Below are 15,936 nucleotides of genomic sequence, written 5' to 3' on the forward strand. Positions count from 1 at the left end.
CTGTGGATTTCTATTTTTGTAACTAAACCAATACTCTTCTCCCATGTCTTCTGCTTTAACATTAGTTAACACAGGACTGTATTATTTATTCTTACAGGCAGCTGACAACAGCTCCATGTCTCGATGTTTTTAAAGTCACTATTTCTTCTGTACATCAAGAGGCTCAAATGCTTCCCCCCTCCATCCCAAGTGTTTAGCTGCCTGTGTTTAAGGTCAGCTCTGTCATGGTGCAGCCTTGAATTAGAATTCCGGGAGAAAAATTATGCTATGAAAAAGAGTTGAGCAATGCCTCACTGCATGCCCCTTCCTCCCTGGTTTAGGAGCTGTATTTACTCTCAGGTTCTTGCCCCTTGCTCACTTGGCTTTGTGGATGACCTTGGACCCACCTCACTAGTGGGGCTGTTGTGGTGGCCACAGATCCTTTGGCTACCTCTGGTCACTGTTCCAACCTTGTACTGCTCTCCTTGTTGGGGTGGGATGCATCTGCATCCTTGTTGATGGTGGCATGGTGGTGTTATCCTCGTTGCTTTGCTCCCGGCTTTTGCAGAGCATGTTCCCCAACTGCACCTCAGACTTGTCAATCTCCTCTTCCATCCCCGAGTAAACCAGTGCTTCCAGTTTTGTTTCAACTATTTTCTTTATTTTCTTCTTTTTGAGCATGCTTTTTTTTTTTTTTTTTTTTTTTATGTTCCAGGAATCTTAGGAGAAGTTGTCTTTTATTTATTTATTAAAAGTTCTCTGTAAGTTACAATTTTGCACTACTTACAGCACTAGAAGTAGATTTGTCAGGTTAGATTTTTCTAGTCAGGAATGTAAAATAACAAAACAGACTTGCATGAAAACTTTCTCCCCAGTAATTTAGCACTGACACTCGCAGAGGGACAAGTGAAACTACATGCTTCCCAACTTGTTTTCTGGCTTTCTCTTGCACCATGCTGAGTGATTTATGACAGTTTTCAACTTCACTGATGACAATTTACCTTTCGTTTTTATGGCTCTCAGCATATCTTAAATTCAGTTACCATGAAGGCAGATATTAGTCACAAGAATTTGCAGTGTCTGTGTTTTTCCAGTGCTGCAGCCTGGCAGCTGCATGAATGGAGTACTGTTAACCCTGATTGCCTGGAAAGAAAATTTTGCTTTGTGTCTTCCGTAAAGTTTAGTTAAGAAATCCTTCTAGTCCTCTTTGCTAAAAGCTGCAGTGCAGTTCAGCATCCCAAAGTGGCTATATTGTAATTACAGAACCACAGAGTATCCCAAGTTGGAAGGGACCCACAAGGATCATCGAACCCAACTCCTGGCACCACATGGAACCACCCAAAAAACAGACCATGTGTCTGAGAGAGTTGTTCAAATGCTACTGAAACTCGTGACTAAATCATGACTTGAGTTACGACTAAACCCTACATAACTATGTTGTGAGTTTTCTCAGACTACTTATGAAACATATCACACCCTTTATTTGTAATGGTCAGTGTTTATAACCAGGTTTTCTGGAAGACTATAGTGCAGTAGTGACTACAGCTCTACAACTTGTATGCTGCTCTATTTCTCAGTGAGCAATTGTTATGTCAGTTCATCTTTTTAACAGTTCTACAAGCCAGTGTTGTTGCTTTCCTTTCTTTCTTTCATTCAGTGTATTCTATGAGAAATTGATAGCACTTTTTATGTTACAATGAACCTGGAGTGAAGTGAATTACGTTCCTTATCATTCCCTTTGGGATGGAAGGATGTTGGATGGATGACACAGGAGAACTCTCCAGAGCAAAAGACACTCTTCATTTTTTGTTTGTTTGCTTTTTTCCTCTTTTGGCATGTAGCACAATATTATATTAGTCCATGTAAGATTTAAATTCTTTTAAGCTCATCATAAAGACAGCAAATAAGAAACAGCAGCACTGAAATTTATGCCCTAGCACCTAAGTGTTGCAATTGCATATTTCTTTCTCATATAAAGGTTATTGATTACCTATCTCTAAAACTGTTTAATATATATATATAATTTACATATATATACAAATAACATTTATAATATAAGTATGGAATACTTAATAATACCTTTTATATATATATATATATGTGTATATATATATATATGTCCAAACACATACCTGTAGGACCTCGGAGAGTAAAAAACTGTGAATTTCCGAATAGTAATGTTGCTTGGCTAATTATGGAAGACTTGACACGCTGAACCAAAGTGAGAAGGGAATAAGAGGAAAAGCTGTAAAATGAGTGAAAATGGTACAAGCCTGAAATTATTTTTACTTGTTACCCATAGTAATAACACTTTTTTTTTTTTCAATAAGTCAGGTGGATGAAGATAGTGAAAAAGTCAGAACAACCCATGAGTTAAAGCAGATAAAAAATTTGTCGTAGTAGCAATGGTAAATTGCAAATGCATGCATGTGGAAGACCATGTGGTCGTATAGAAGGAACAGTAGAATTCTGATGTCCACATGGAGACAAAGAAATTACAAATTCTCTCTTAGCAGCTTTACTGTGGTTGTATTTGAAATAAAACATTTATCTCCCTAATGCTCCCTAATAGAAAAATAGAAGCAAATTGGAGTAATTAAGGAAGAAAACTGTACTACCCACACAGAAACAAAATCAGTAACCTAAAAGGACAGCTTTAAAAAGAACCATGAGGAAAAGCCAATCTGACAGAAGAATGAGAAATGACTTCTAGCTCTAGAAATATGTATGCCTGGTTTGACAATAGGAGAAGAAAATGTCAGACATACTGCTAAAAAACACATTCCTCTGCCCCTTCCTTTCCACTCTCCTCTAATGAGTCCTGTTGTACCAGAGCTGAGAAGCACCCCAGATTTCAGTTCTGCACATTCATTTTCACAGCAACTGCTACAGTGAAGAGGACAGAGCTGGGCATTCAGGCAGGAAGGCAGAACAGGGGAAACACACAAGCTTTGTCTCCAGTGTCCCATGGTTAAGCCATGGTATACAGGCCTGAGTCGTCAGCTTTTCTGCTCTCTCTTCCTCCATATCCTTCTTCATTTGTGCAGACTGCTCCTTCTCCTAAATGTAGCTGCTTTCAGCATCTTCCTTGGCATATGGGTTTTCTTCTCACATTGCAGGTAGAGTTCTATACACCAAACATCCACATTAAGTTAAAACCTTCTGTCTCCTTCTCACAGTCCAATTGTTTCCTAGAAATCTTCAAGCTGTACATAGAATAACCTGCTTCCCCCTGCCCCTTCATGAGAGCTGTGCAGAACATGAGCACAGCTGTCAGACCAGGCCACCTCCCATGGCAGCGGGCAGACAGACCTCAGGTCTAGCAGAACAGGAGCTGAGGAGCATCCAGAAGCCTAGAGTAGGGAACCTGTGGAAATGCACACACATACATATTTCAACAGGGGTCTGAGAGCTGCAGCTTAAAGGTTCAGAACAGAGCATGGTCCTGTGCTGCTCCCAAGGACCCAGGGTCTTTGAAAGAATGGCCCAAACCACAACCCACATCACTTATTCTCGTGGTTCTTCCTCTAGATAAAGCTTGCTACTCTTACTTACTGTTACTTTTTTTAAGAAGTTGATCAGACTGTCACTGACTTCCAATGTAAAGTGTTCTATGTAAAAACTAGTAATCTTCCAGGTATCTTTGGGAAAAAAACAAACAAACAAACAAACAAACAAACCTCTACTTAAATGCTAAATGCTATGGAAAACAAAAACAAACAAACAAAAAAGAAATGACAACAACAAACACCACCACACAACCACCACCACCCCTCCTCAGTCCCCCAATGGACCCCACCCTTCAAACACACCATCTTTCTACTGGAAGGGAAGTAAAGTGAAATGACCTCGGATGTCTTTCCTCTCAGGTTTCTGGGATCTTCTGATCTATTTTGCAGGACTTATTCCTTGGTGTGCTGAGTACAACAGGCTACACAACATACTGGAGAAAAAAAAATAAAAATAAAAACAACAGAACAACAAAAAATCAATCAGGCTTAGCAAAACCAAGAAGGAAAAAAAAAAAAAAAAAAAAAAAAGAAAACTTGCCTATTGCAGCATAACCTGTATCCTGCTGCTGCTTTGATCTGCTTCATGTCACCGGGGAATTCAAAGAAATCTCCAGCATAGGAGGAAGTCATTAGAGGCAAATCCACAGGTCATTACTTTTTGTGTTCTAAGTTTCATGACTAAATAGCCAGAGGACCAATAACTTTATTGCCAGTAACATCCTGAAGCAAATAAGTGAATTTGAAGCTTTAGCTTTGCATGATAGAAAATGAATAACTAGCCTACGAAATATTAAGCCCCAGGTAAGGCTGAGAGTCATACCCTCTGCAGTTTGAAGGGAGAGACCTAGAGCATGACTAGTATCCTAGCAGTCAATGGGCACCAAACCCACCAGCCTCAGCAAACCAGATTTCTACCCTTCTGGGTAGCCAGCAGGACTTGCCCTAGGAGCCTGGCACTGGAACAGATATTCCACATTCATTTTGCACAGTAGACTAGCTGCCATGAAGAACCTCTCAACATTACACTTCTGAGATGTTTTGTACTGGGAGAATAACTATGCCACTTCTGCACTGGAATTCACTGCATCAATTAGGGGCATTTTACCGATTTGCTATTAGCACTCTTTTTTTGTACCTCATAGAACTTCACAGCATGGCTTCTCCACTTTCTCTTTCTTCTGTGCTGTATCATATCTCTAACTAATTTTGTAAAGCAAAACCCCAAATCTTGTGTTTATTGCGCTTAAGAGCAATTTCCAATACACAGCCAGAGTTACCGGCAAGTTACTTGTTACTTAAAGAAAAGCAACAACTTCTCCACCCGCCAGCCGTGCTCTGCCTCCTGTGGAGACTCTCATTAGCTCAGCAAGCTGCAGGGCACAAGCTGGTGTGGGAGCACCCTGCTGCATGGCACAGTGGTATGCGGGGCTTAGTCCACAGGGCCCACAATTGCAGTTGCAGCGCCTCAAGATTTTTGGGTGACTTTGAAAATGATACAGAATCCAGTGTTCTCTGCATGGGAACGAGTAACCCACACACCTCCAACTCACACATAGATTACAAAGGGTAACTGTTGTAAAGCATGAGTGATAGACTTCTAAACACTGGAAAGAATATCACAAGCTTTCTATAGTTAAAATAAACCAGTCTGACTTAATACATTAGACTGTCAAATTGGCACACCCACATAAGAACTATAAGTTTAAGTATACACTGAATAGAAGAAGGAACAGAGAAGGCACAGAAAGATTTCAATTTTTTAATATATATATATATATATATTTAATTTAAAAACCACTGGGCAGCCATGCACTTCAGTGAGTACTTATATAGCTCCTTCTAAATTAAGGGCAAAAGAGATGGAGATAGGCTCCTTTCAGTGGTGCCCAGTGCCAGGACAAGGCTGCCCAGAGGTTGTGGGGTCTCCTCCTTGGGGACTTCCAAAAGTCCCCTGGACATGGTGCTGGGCACCCTGCTCTGGGTGGCCCTGCCCAGGCAGGGGTTGGAGCAGTGCCTCAAGAGACCCCCGTCAGCCTCAGCCCTGCTGTATCATGGTATCTATCTAATCCTATTGCACTGCTAGTGACTGCTAGTTTTCTTTTTTTTTTTTTCTCCCCAAGGCTTTTACAAGAGATAGAGAGATACCATTTAAAAATGTCCAAGCATCTTAGTGCCCAAATAACTGCAATAAACCTGGACAAACATAGAATAGACTAAAGAGATGGATAGTTAAATCAGACACAATCTCAGGATGCTATATCTCCAAATGGATCACTTTTGTTGCCTGACTCCTGAACAGCAGTGAAGGAGTAGCTTTGTGTTTATCACATTTTGTGTTTGCTAGTTCTTACATTTTATTTTACACATTGGAAGTAGAGAACCAGTAAGCAGACAATCTAAACATAAGATTCAGGAAAGTCTGGACTGAAATAAGTGAAAGGAAAAGGAGTGTTATAAGAGCTACAGAAGAGAAACAGGGTCACATGAAAGCCAGAATTTCTCCAGTCAATAAGTCATATATCCCTCTCTTTGTAAAGTTTAAGAGAAGGATATGGAAATCTTGAAAAACCTCATCTAACAAACAATCTCAAAACAAGATTGATCTGGCAGCTACACACTAAGCCTCTCCTGTCCTTACCAGCACATAATCTTTTGATAACCCTAGTTGATAGCTAGGACAAAGCAAAAAGCCTTTATTCTGTTGGTCGTAGAAATATATATTTTTAAAACTCTTTACCTTTGCTTTTATTTATGAAGTAAACCATTACTTCGTATTCTAAAAACAGAAAAATAAATTAGGTATTTTCCATGTCTATAATTCAAAGTAAAAGGAAAATGAAAGGCATCTGTTTCTTTACTTTTTAGTTGTTATTGTTGTAGTTGGAGGTGTTGTTTTTTTGTTTTTTGTTTGTTTCAGATGTCATGCCTGTGAAGTAGTTCCTGTTCATCAGAATTTTGCTTAGGATACAAACAGTAGTTTAATATATCAAGAGAATGGTATTATAAAATTATTTTAGAACATGAATAAACTTATTTTATCCACCTGAGATAATGAACAAAATCTTCCTGAATACCTTGGAAATGTCTGATTCAGACCCTGACAATCTGAAGCTGGCAGAGGTTAATCACGTCTAAGTAGGTGGTTGTATTGTTGATCAGCACCATTAGCCATAGCTGTTAGGAGTTAAGAATGATTTTAAACAGACACAAAACAGATACATTTCTGAATCTCGAATTTGTATCCTTTCATTATGAAATTGAAAACATAAGCTCATAGTCCTACTCCTGTAAACAAGATGTCACTGCTATTTCTGCAAGAAAGGAAAAGCATCTCCCCTTTTGAACCACATCATAATAGGGCTCCAGAATTAAAATAACAGACATAATTATATGAAGCCGGTTATTGATCCAGGAGACTTTCCTGTGACATAGCTGTACTGAACAATTTTCTATCTCTAGCTGTAAAAATATATTTTTGGACTTATAATGGTAAAATAAAGTACATTAATTAGAAATTTTAACAATTCACTCAAAGAGAATTGTGCTTTTAGTTTGATAATATTCTAGATATTTGTTTGTATTGAAATACAAACAGAAAACAGCAACAAAACAGCAGTCAAAAACCAGTATTTGACCTTGATTTTGGATCATATGGAAAGAAGGATGGGAAGAGGCATAAAGCAAAGCCTAGTTTATATGATTAATTAGAGTATCCTCAGCATTGTTTTCACTCAAATGTTGTTGCATCTTGGCCCTTCCTGCCTCTTCTGTTTACAAAAGATTACCAGAATACACAGGTGCTTGACTGTCTTCCCTTTTACCAAGGAATATGCTTGCTATTAATCCAATGGCTGTGAGAGGGATATATACACTTATATATGTGTGTGTGTGTATATATATATATAATATATATATATATAATAAGCTGTGAGACTTTCTTGGCACCTTATACATCAAAGCAGAGTATAGAGTTGATAGGTATATTTCTTTTGATATTAAGGGTATATAAATTATGCAATTGTCTGTGTAGGAGTTGATTTAACTTTACATCTGAAATATTTGGAAAACAATCACTGACCAGATACTGCAAGTAAACCCCCAAATTCTATTGTACATGAGGAAACTGAAGTCAAACTGCACATTTTGTACTCAAAATTAATTTCTAAAATAACTTTTGGAACAATTTTAACCAACAATTCATAGCAATTAAAAAAAATAAAAAAGTCTTGAGATTAACCTTATTACTGTATATTCAACAAATTTAAAAAGCTACATTGTTGGTGACAGTCATGATGTTAAATTCAGTTTTGAAGAATATGAATAATTGTAAAAAAGTGCTCTTTTCTTAATAAAAGCTTTAAAAGTCAGATAACAAGCAAGCAAGCAAACAAACAAACAAAAAACAGTTTAATGTTGAAAAAACACTACCATTTATCATTGAGTGGAGAGAAGAAATAAAGGATCAGCCAGATATTCACAGAGTCTTCCTTTTCAAAGATTTATTGTTACGTTATTCAAAAATATAATTTCACCTTAGCTATGCACTTGATGTGAGGAAGTGCTTTAATGTAAGCCTGTATCCTGCCAAGTCAGTGCTAGTGGCAGAGAGATAGGATGCTCCATCCTGCTACTGCCTTGCAGTGATGTGCTGCAGAGATGTGTTGCATTGTCCCCATCTGAATGAGAAAAGAGGAAAAAGGACATGTACTATGCAAAACTGTCCTTGATGCTACTGAATAGTTTTCTTCAGACAGCCAACATCTGTAGGACATTTTGCTCTGTTTTTGCTCTAATTATTCCCAAAAGCGAAGGGCTTCTAGGTATTTTAAAGAATGAAACACATTTGAAGCATGTTTGACACAGGTGAACACATCCCACTGTTCTTTGTGGAACTACTGGTTCTGGGTTTTCAAAAACTGTCAGGCTGAGAGAGGTTAAAAAGGCAGGACATCCACATGTGGACATTTTCTGTAAGAGGGAGATAAGTTTCACACTGCTCCACTTGTTCATTGATGTTTCACTTGAATTTTGGATACCATAAGTCTCACTGCACTCTTTTTCACCTCAAGGACAGTGAATTATTCTAAGACAACTTTCTTCTTTTTGGTGTCTTTCATCATCTTTCATCTTTTTGTCTGTATCTTTTGTCTCTCAGCTGAGAGATCCTGATAACTCCTTTCTGTTACAAAACAAGCCTATCACCTTCTTCTCTCAGCCCCCTTCGACTCTTCAGCCATCATACCAAAGGTTAAGCCTTTCTTTGTATGGAAGACAACATCGGTAGGGTTTCCAGGATATTGAACCCAGCTTATTAGAGGCCATACTGCCAAAATGGGGCAGCAGGATTCAGAAAGTCTGAAAGCAGCAGCTGCAGCAAGCCAAAGCTGTGCTGAAAAGGAAATATAACATCTGTTCTCTGCACTGTGTAGAGCAACAAAACTACACCCACACCTGCAATCCAAGTGCAAAACTTGACAAAAACACAAATCCCTTTGCTTCTATTCAAAAAAATAAAATAAAATGAAGGGATTCCCTTTGCCTGTAGCTGTTACACTGACTCCAAGCCATGATATTTATATATATAATAGGCTAGATATTCAGGTTGTACAAACCAACATTATGCTCCTGTTGACAATAACTGCTCTGTGTGGGCAGAGGATTTGACCTTTCCACGTCTTTGATGGCAGTTAGCCTCTTTATTAGGAGAGGATTGTGGAAGGTGTTTCTGGTTCCTGACCCTTTTTGATCTCAGACACTGATGTGTGTATGAGTGGAATGGAGATATTTGACAGTAACAGTGAAAGGAGCCTCTTCATATGATCAAGAAATCATGTCTAGACTCACTTTGTGTCCTCCTGCATCTGGATGATTCTAGTGCATTTCCATTGCTGTTTTTTTTTTTTTTTGAGTGCTCAGATAGCATTTTAACAGTCCCTGTATAAGGTCCTAGGGAGATATGTAGATGGATAGATTTCCCATATGTTTTATCTTATAATTGGTTACTTGATTTCGTCCAACCCTGGCTGCAATGCAACTACTGTATAAATTTTACAGGAAACATGGCTTTGTAACTGCAATGTGAGCAGTTAGATGTTACTATCCATATATGCTTTATTGGATATGAACAGTGGAAAAAAGTAGAAAAAGAACACTGCTCTATAATTTTATCAGAGATCAAACAGAAATAATATTTCATCTTATCCAGGAAGGAAAAATGCAATACATTTATCTACAGGATACAGTTATCTGTATTTTAATATAACTGCATCATAAAGAATAGCACATTAAATGTGCTCAATATTTGTGTTCATTATTACTTCAAAGGAACTATTCAGTTGAATCAGTGCTATTATTAACCGTAACAATATAAAAATTTTCAGTCAGGTCATATATATGACAACCACTCATGGATTACAACCATTACAGTTTTACAAAGGACAAAAGATGAAAATAGTGAATTCATATTTATGACTAAATGATAGGTGCATTATCAAGGAAATAGGTAAAAGGACTGGTTTGTCATAGAATATTCAAGGTTTTATAATTAAAAGGCTAGAGCTTCAGTAATACTCTGTGCCCATGTTTTTGCTGAAGCAAAAAAACCACCACTGAGTAAGCTTTTTTGTACTGCCATTTAATGCTTAAGTTAGTAATATTAAGACATACAAAATCTTTGCAATAAACCATAGCATATTTTATATGCTATAAAGCATACTGTAAGGAGAGTATAGCTGACTAATGTCAAATTTCCTAAGAGAAATGAAAATAGCATTGGTGGGACATTCCTACCTTACGTAACATGCCTAACTACTTTGAAAATTGTTCCTTCCCACCACTAGTTTCTTTAAATGATCTTAGCTAGCACTATAGAATTATGTAGGAACTCAGTTGTGGACTAGATTCCACCATGTTTAGTGGCAGAGAGGTGCAAAAAGAACCTCTGTCTCAAACACTTTTAAAAGTTTATAATTACAAACAAAACAACAACAACAACAAAACCCTCACTATTCTGATGGGTTAAGTTGCTAGTTACTCCCCAAAGCTGCCCACCTAGTAACTGCTTAGACTGAGAAAACAGATACAAAATTAGAGCAGTACAGAGAAAAGTAATTATCAGATAGCAATTCAATTAGCTTGTACATGAAGTGTGCTCCCAAGAAATATGGTAGATGTTCAAAACTAAACAAACTATATTATTTGATAGCATACTGTGCACTGTCAGGTATGGTACAGTTTCAGAGTCAGAAGAGATATTCCAATATCAAGAGTCATTTCTATCTCTACAGTCTCTAATTTTTTATCATAATGTGTTTCAATTCATCAACAAAAATAAGAAATGCGTATTAGCCTGTACATTCAGTGCCTTGCAGTTGCATATAGACAGACTATGAGATTTCTGTGGCCTCTTCAAAAAAAAAAATATTGAAATTGTAGCAAAATTATAAATAAACCCAGCCTACAACTTTAATATAACCCATCCTTAAATATAACCCAGCCCACAACTAAAAGATGATACACAGAAGAAGCTCTATACTGTATATAGTGATTAGTCATACAACCAACATACTGCTTAAAAAAAGTTAAAGATTTCAGAGGCAAAGCTTGGAGCTCTAAGAGTGTATTCAAATGTCAGGACACAATCTTTCCTTGGGGTGCCAAATACTCAGGGAAATAGATGAAAGGAAACAAGAATTCTCAGTACAAAAACTTTCACCAGGTATCTGTTTAGTTATGACCCTCAGAAAATAAATATCTTTAAAGAACATTTAAAGGCTGGTTTTGTTTGCTCTTGCAAAAATAGTAATGTGACTATGATCTCATTAATATTATATATGTTATCTTTGCTATGACTCTTAAGAGATTTCCATATACTTTTCATACAATACATAGAAATACTTTTTTAACTCTTTATCTGCAACTGAAGATATATTTAAAAAATAATAAATAAATAAAAGTAAAGGAGTGCTGTTCCTGGTTCTCTACATGAGGAAATAGAGCTTCAGAGGAAAATGATTAAAATGAGATATTTAGACACACAGGAACCCCTATATTGCACAGGTTAGAATTTCTGTTAGTCAGAGTGCAATCTCCTGGTGTTGCCTATGGATTTTATTTGTCAGGTTTGGATGACAGAAGACAGATAATTATTTTTTTTTACTTTCCCTTTTTTTTTTTTTTCAAAGTAGCTTAAATATAATCTCAAAGAAATTATAGAAAGAAATCTCATGCATTAATGCTTACATATATACTTGTTATTTATTGTCTCTAAGCAGAAGACTCTACTTTGTGTATTTTAAAACTGATAAAATTTGCTTTTAGCAACTAGAGGCAGATTAATTTCATACTATTTGTAATATGAGAATATGATGAACAAATAAAAACAATAAGGAGGAGCTTCTTGTTGTGGCTCTGTAGCAAACAAGATGAAAGGCTTCTAAAACCTTTTCACTTTGCATATGCCATAATTAATTTAGTTAGCTGTTCAAGTTGCATTTTTAAATTTAACTACAGACATAAATGCTGAAGTGGTAAACTGTGACAGACTTTCTTTTTGAAAGGCCTCCGCTGACACTGTATGCCCTCAAGCAATTTTGTTAACATTAATAAGAATCGTCAATTTTGAAACACCCTCATAAAGCACCAATTAGCCCACTCAGATGCATTTACTTTTGTAACTGAATGCAATATTTATTAGTATTAGTGGAATGTAATATTTATTATACAAAAGGGGAATGGTGGTGAGCATGAAATCTTTAGATTGCATTAAAAATAGAAATGGGCTTAAGCTGACAAATCTGGCATTTCGCAACCTAAATATTATTAATTTCTGGCTGCCGGACTTTGGTCTGTCTCTTTTTAAAGAGTCTCTTTTTAAAGAGTCCTTTGGAAAGAGTATCACTTTATTTATTCATTTATTTATGATTCACAGCATTGGCAAGGTTTTATGGCTCAGAGATTATCTGCCTAACCAGGCAGAAATAAGGACAGCAATTTTTATGTTACAGTTTTTAAGCTTTAGTCCAGGCTAGATCTATTCTTACTGATATCATTGGGGGCTGCACTCAGACTCATGTCCTACTAGAAAAACCACACTGTGCTGAGAAATAGTTGATATTATATTTCAGTCTCCAAAAGATCTGTAACTGTTTGCCCAAGGCTTCAACTAGTAAAATAAACTGATAGCCATTAACACTGTACCTGTAAATCCCAGTGAAAGTTTTTTTCAGTACTCACAATTGTAAAGCACTACAATGCAACCATTGACTGAAATTACTGCTGCATATTTTATTGAATTCTCTAGAAAACATCAAAGGGAGTTGATATACTAGGTATTGTGCTATTTAACTAATATCTGTTTAAACAAACAGTGCTGCTTAGTAATGAGGGTATTGTCTGGGGATGCTTTAAGTTTATGTACCATTTCCAGCTTTGCAGAAGCCAATTTCAGTGGCCTTTCTGTGCTTGGTCAATTTGCCCCAGCTTGCTCATCTGAGAAGCTGCCTTTGCAAAACCACTTTTGAGACACGCTGATGAAAATACTACGTAAGAAGAAAAATTATATCAATCTGATAATAGCTTTCTTACTGCTTTGGAAATTTACTGTGTTTATTCATAATTAGCTCAATACTCTCGTCATAAGGTCATTTAATACAAGGCAGAGAACAGAACAAGGTTTTCCCTAATTAAATATTTATTGCTAACATCTGTGACTGTGACATAGCTCCTGTTGTGTCTTTTTTTGTTGTTGTTTTTGTTTTTGTTTTCAACAAAATTTTATCTTCACTTTAGCTCCATAATTTGGAGGCACCTTTGTACTGGTATCAAAATAGCTCTATGACTGAAAGCAATTGTCCATCTGTTTGTTTGTTTTGTTTTTGTTTTGTGTTGTTTTGAAACTGGCTGCTTTATATAGAAAGGATTCACATTCAAAGTCAGACTGACAAAGAATGAAGAGAGTGTTCTGTTTTATGGAAACCAGACTTCTGTTCTTCATTGATTTTCATCAAGTGGAAACAAACATTGGTCATACGTTACACTGAAAGATACGTCTTGTTTCCTGCCTATGCAGGAATGTTTATGATCAATAAAAAATGAATTATGAAATACATGAAGTACATAATTTTTCAAGAGAATTTGCAAGAAGAAAAGACTTCAACAACGTGTATGTGTATCCCCCATTTTCCAAAAGGCATATAAAAGACCTTAGAACACTATTTTGTTTCTATTTTAGATAAAATATGTGAGGTTAAACAAAACTTGATCTACTTTATCTTTTAAATCTTTATAGGTTTCTCAAATATTTTTTTACCATTTTCTACTTCCAGTTTTTGATTTTATTTGCATTAGAAACCATCTTTTTTTTTTTTTTTTTTAGCTTTAATTTGTAATATAAACTATAATTGAACATTTATCATGTGCTTTCAAATTAAAATAGGTTGTTCTTATTTGACATTCATGTCAAAGAAGAACAGAATGGTTGAGGCAACCCCCCTACCTAGATCAGGTTGCACATGACCACATACACAGGCATTTTGAAGGAGTCAGGGAAGGGATACTTCACAACTTCCCTGGGCAACCTCTCCCACTGGTTGGTCACCCACACAGTAAAGTGTTTGCTGATGTTCAGAGGGAAGGATCATCCCGTGTTTCAGTTTGGGCCCGTTGTTTCTTGTCCTGTCACTGGACACCACTGAAAACAGACTGATGCCTTATTCTTTACATCCTCTCTTCTACTATTGATAAACATGGATTAGATTCACCATGAGATTTCTCTTCCCCAGGTTGAACAGTCCCAGCTCCCTCAGACTTTTCTCATGCAAGAAGTGTTCCAGTGCCTTCATTATTTTTGTGGCCTCTACCTGGGATCTCTCCAGAGTACTCATGTCTCTGTTGTACTGATGAGACTGGAACAAGACACAACACCCCAGGTGTGACCTCAGTAGTGGAGGTAAAGGATCACTTCCCTTGACTTGCCAGCAGAAATCCTCCTAATAAAGCCAGGATACCACTGGCCTTCTTTGTTTTGAGAGTATTTGTTGGATCATATTTAACTCAGGGTCCACCAGGACCCCCAGGTCCCTTTCTGCCAATCTGCTTCATGCTGTGTAACATGGTGGCACCCAGCATAGACTGGTGCCCGGGGTTATTCCTCCTCAGTGCAGGACGTTGCTCTTTCCCTTGTTGAATTTTATGAGGCTCCTGTCAACCCATTTCTTAGTCTGCAGTACAGGAGCTTTTGTTACATTTTCTCATAAGGTAAGATGTTACACAAAAATCAGCAAGGGCAAAGGGATTACTATTGGTAGAAATCCAAATAATACTTTGTTTATGTATTTTTGCATGTACCTTTCACTTGAAAATGGCCAGAACTTTAACTCAACAATTAGAAGATCTGCCATTAAAGCAACACTAGGATATTTTGCAGGAGTCTTTCAAATTTTTAAACTTATTCATCAAGGACCTGGACAATGGAACAGAGTGCACCCTCAGCATAGTGTACCTGCAGAGGAATAACCCCAAGCACCAGTACAGACTGGGTGTGACCTGCTGGAGAGCAGCTCTGCAGAAAGAGACCTGGGAGTCCTGGTGGACAGCAGGCTGACCATGAGCCCGCAATGTACCCTTGTGGCCAAGAGAGTCAATGGGATCCTGGGCTGCATTTGGACGAGTGATGCCAGCAGGCCAAGGGAGATGATCCTTCCTGTTTACTCAGCTCTGGTGAGACCATGCCTGGAGTATTGTGTCCAGTTCTGGGCTCCCCAGTACAAGAGGGACATGGAACTACTGGAGTGAGTCCAAAGGAGGGCTACTATGGTGATTAGAGGACTTGAGCACCTGTCATATGAAGAGAGGCTGAGAGAGCGGGGCCTGTTTAGCCTGGAAAAGAGGAGACTGAGGGGACTGAGACTCCTCATCAACATGTATAAATTCACATTGAGGGGAGGGTGTGGAGAGGACGGAGCTGGTCTCTTTTCAATTGTGCCCACTGACCAGACGAGAGGCAATGGGCACAGACTGAAGCACAGGAGGTTCCAGCTCAATATGAAGGGGAACTTCAGTACTATCAGGGTGAAAGAGCACTAGAACAGGCTGTCCAGAAAGGCTGTGGAGTCTCCTTCTCTGGAGATGTTCAAAACTCACCCAGATGCCATCCTGTGCAACATGCTCTAGGTGATCCTGCTCGGCAGAAGGGTGGGACTAGATGATCTTCAGAGGTCCCTTCTAACACTGCCCATTCTGTGATTCTTTGATGAAGTGGAGCCAAATTCTGACCAGCCTGCCCTGTCTGAAGCAATTCAATCTGAAACAAATCAGAATATTGATAATTTAGCAAAGGACTGTGTAGTTTGATAAATATTGAAAAGTACTGTATTCTGGATACAAAAATATGGTGATTTTTTATGTGTAGGCCAACATTTCATGGGCAATGAGGCTGGATGTAAGA

At 37.7% G+C, this 15,936-nt stretch overlaps 1 long non-coding RNA gene across 1 annotated transcript in view; it reads right to left on the bottom strand.

Moving 5' to 3' along the window:
* Positions 1-15,936, bottom strand: part of LOC140000697 (uncharacterized) — a 17,771-nt gene extending 1,835 nt beyond the window's left edge. Inside the window, exons 1-2 of the long non-coding RNA XR_011805860.1 lie at positions 15,633-15,936; positions 2,112-3,922 (exon numbers count right to left, since the gene is read on the bottom strand). This is a non-coding gene — a long non-coding RNA (uncharacterized lncRNA). The remainder of the gene's footprint in view (positions 1-2,111; positions 3,923-15,632) is intronic.

This window comes from Anas platyrhynchos, chromosome Z, assembly GCF_047663525.1.
Source record: "Anas platyrhynchos isolate ZD024472 breed Pekin duck chromosome Z, IASCAAS_PekinDuck_T2T, whole genome shotgun sequence".
NCBI classification, from domain to species: domain Eukaryota; kingdom Metazoa; phylum Chordata; class Aves; order Anseriformes; family Anatidae; genus Anas; species Anas platyrhynchos.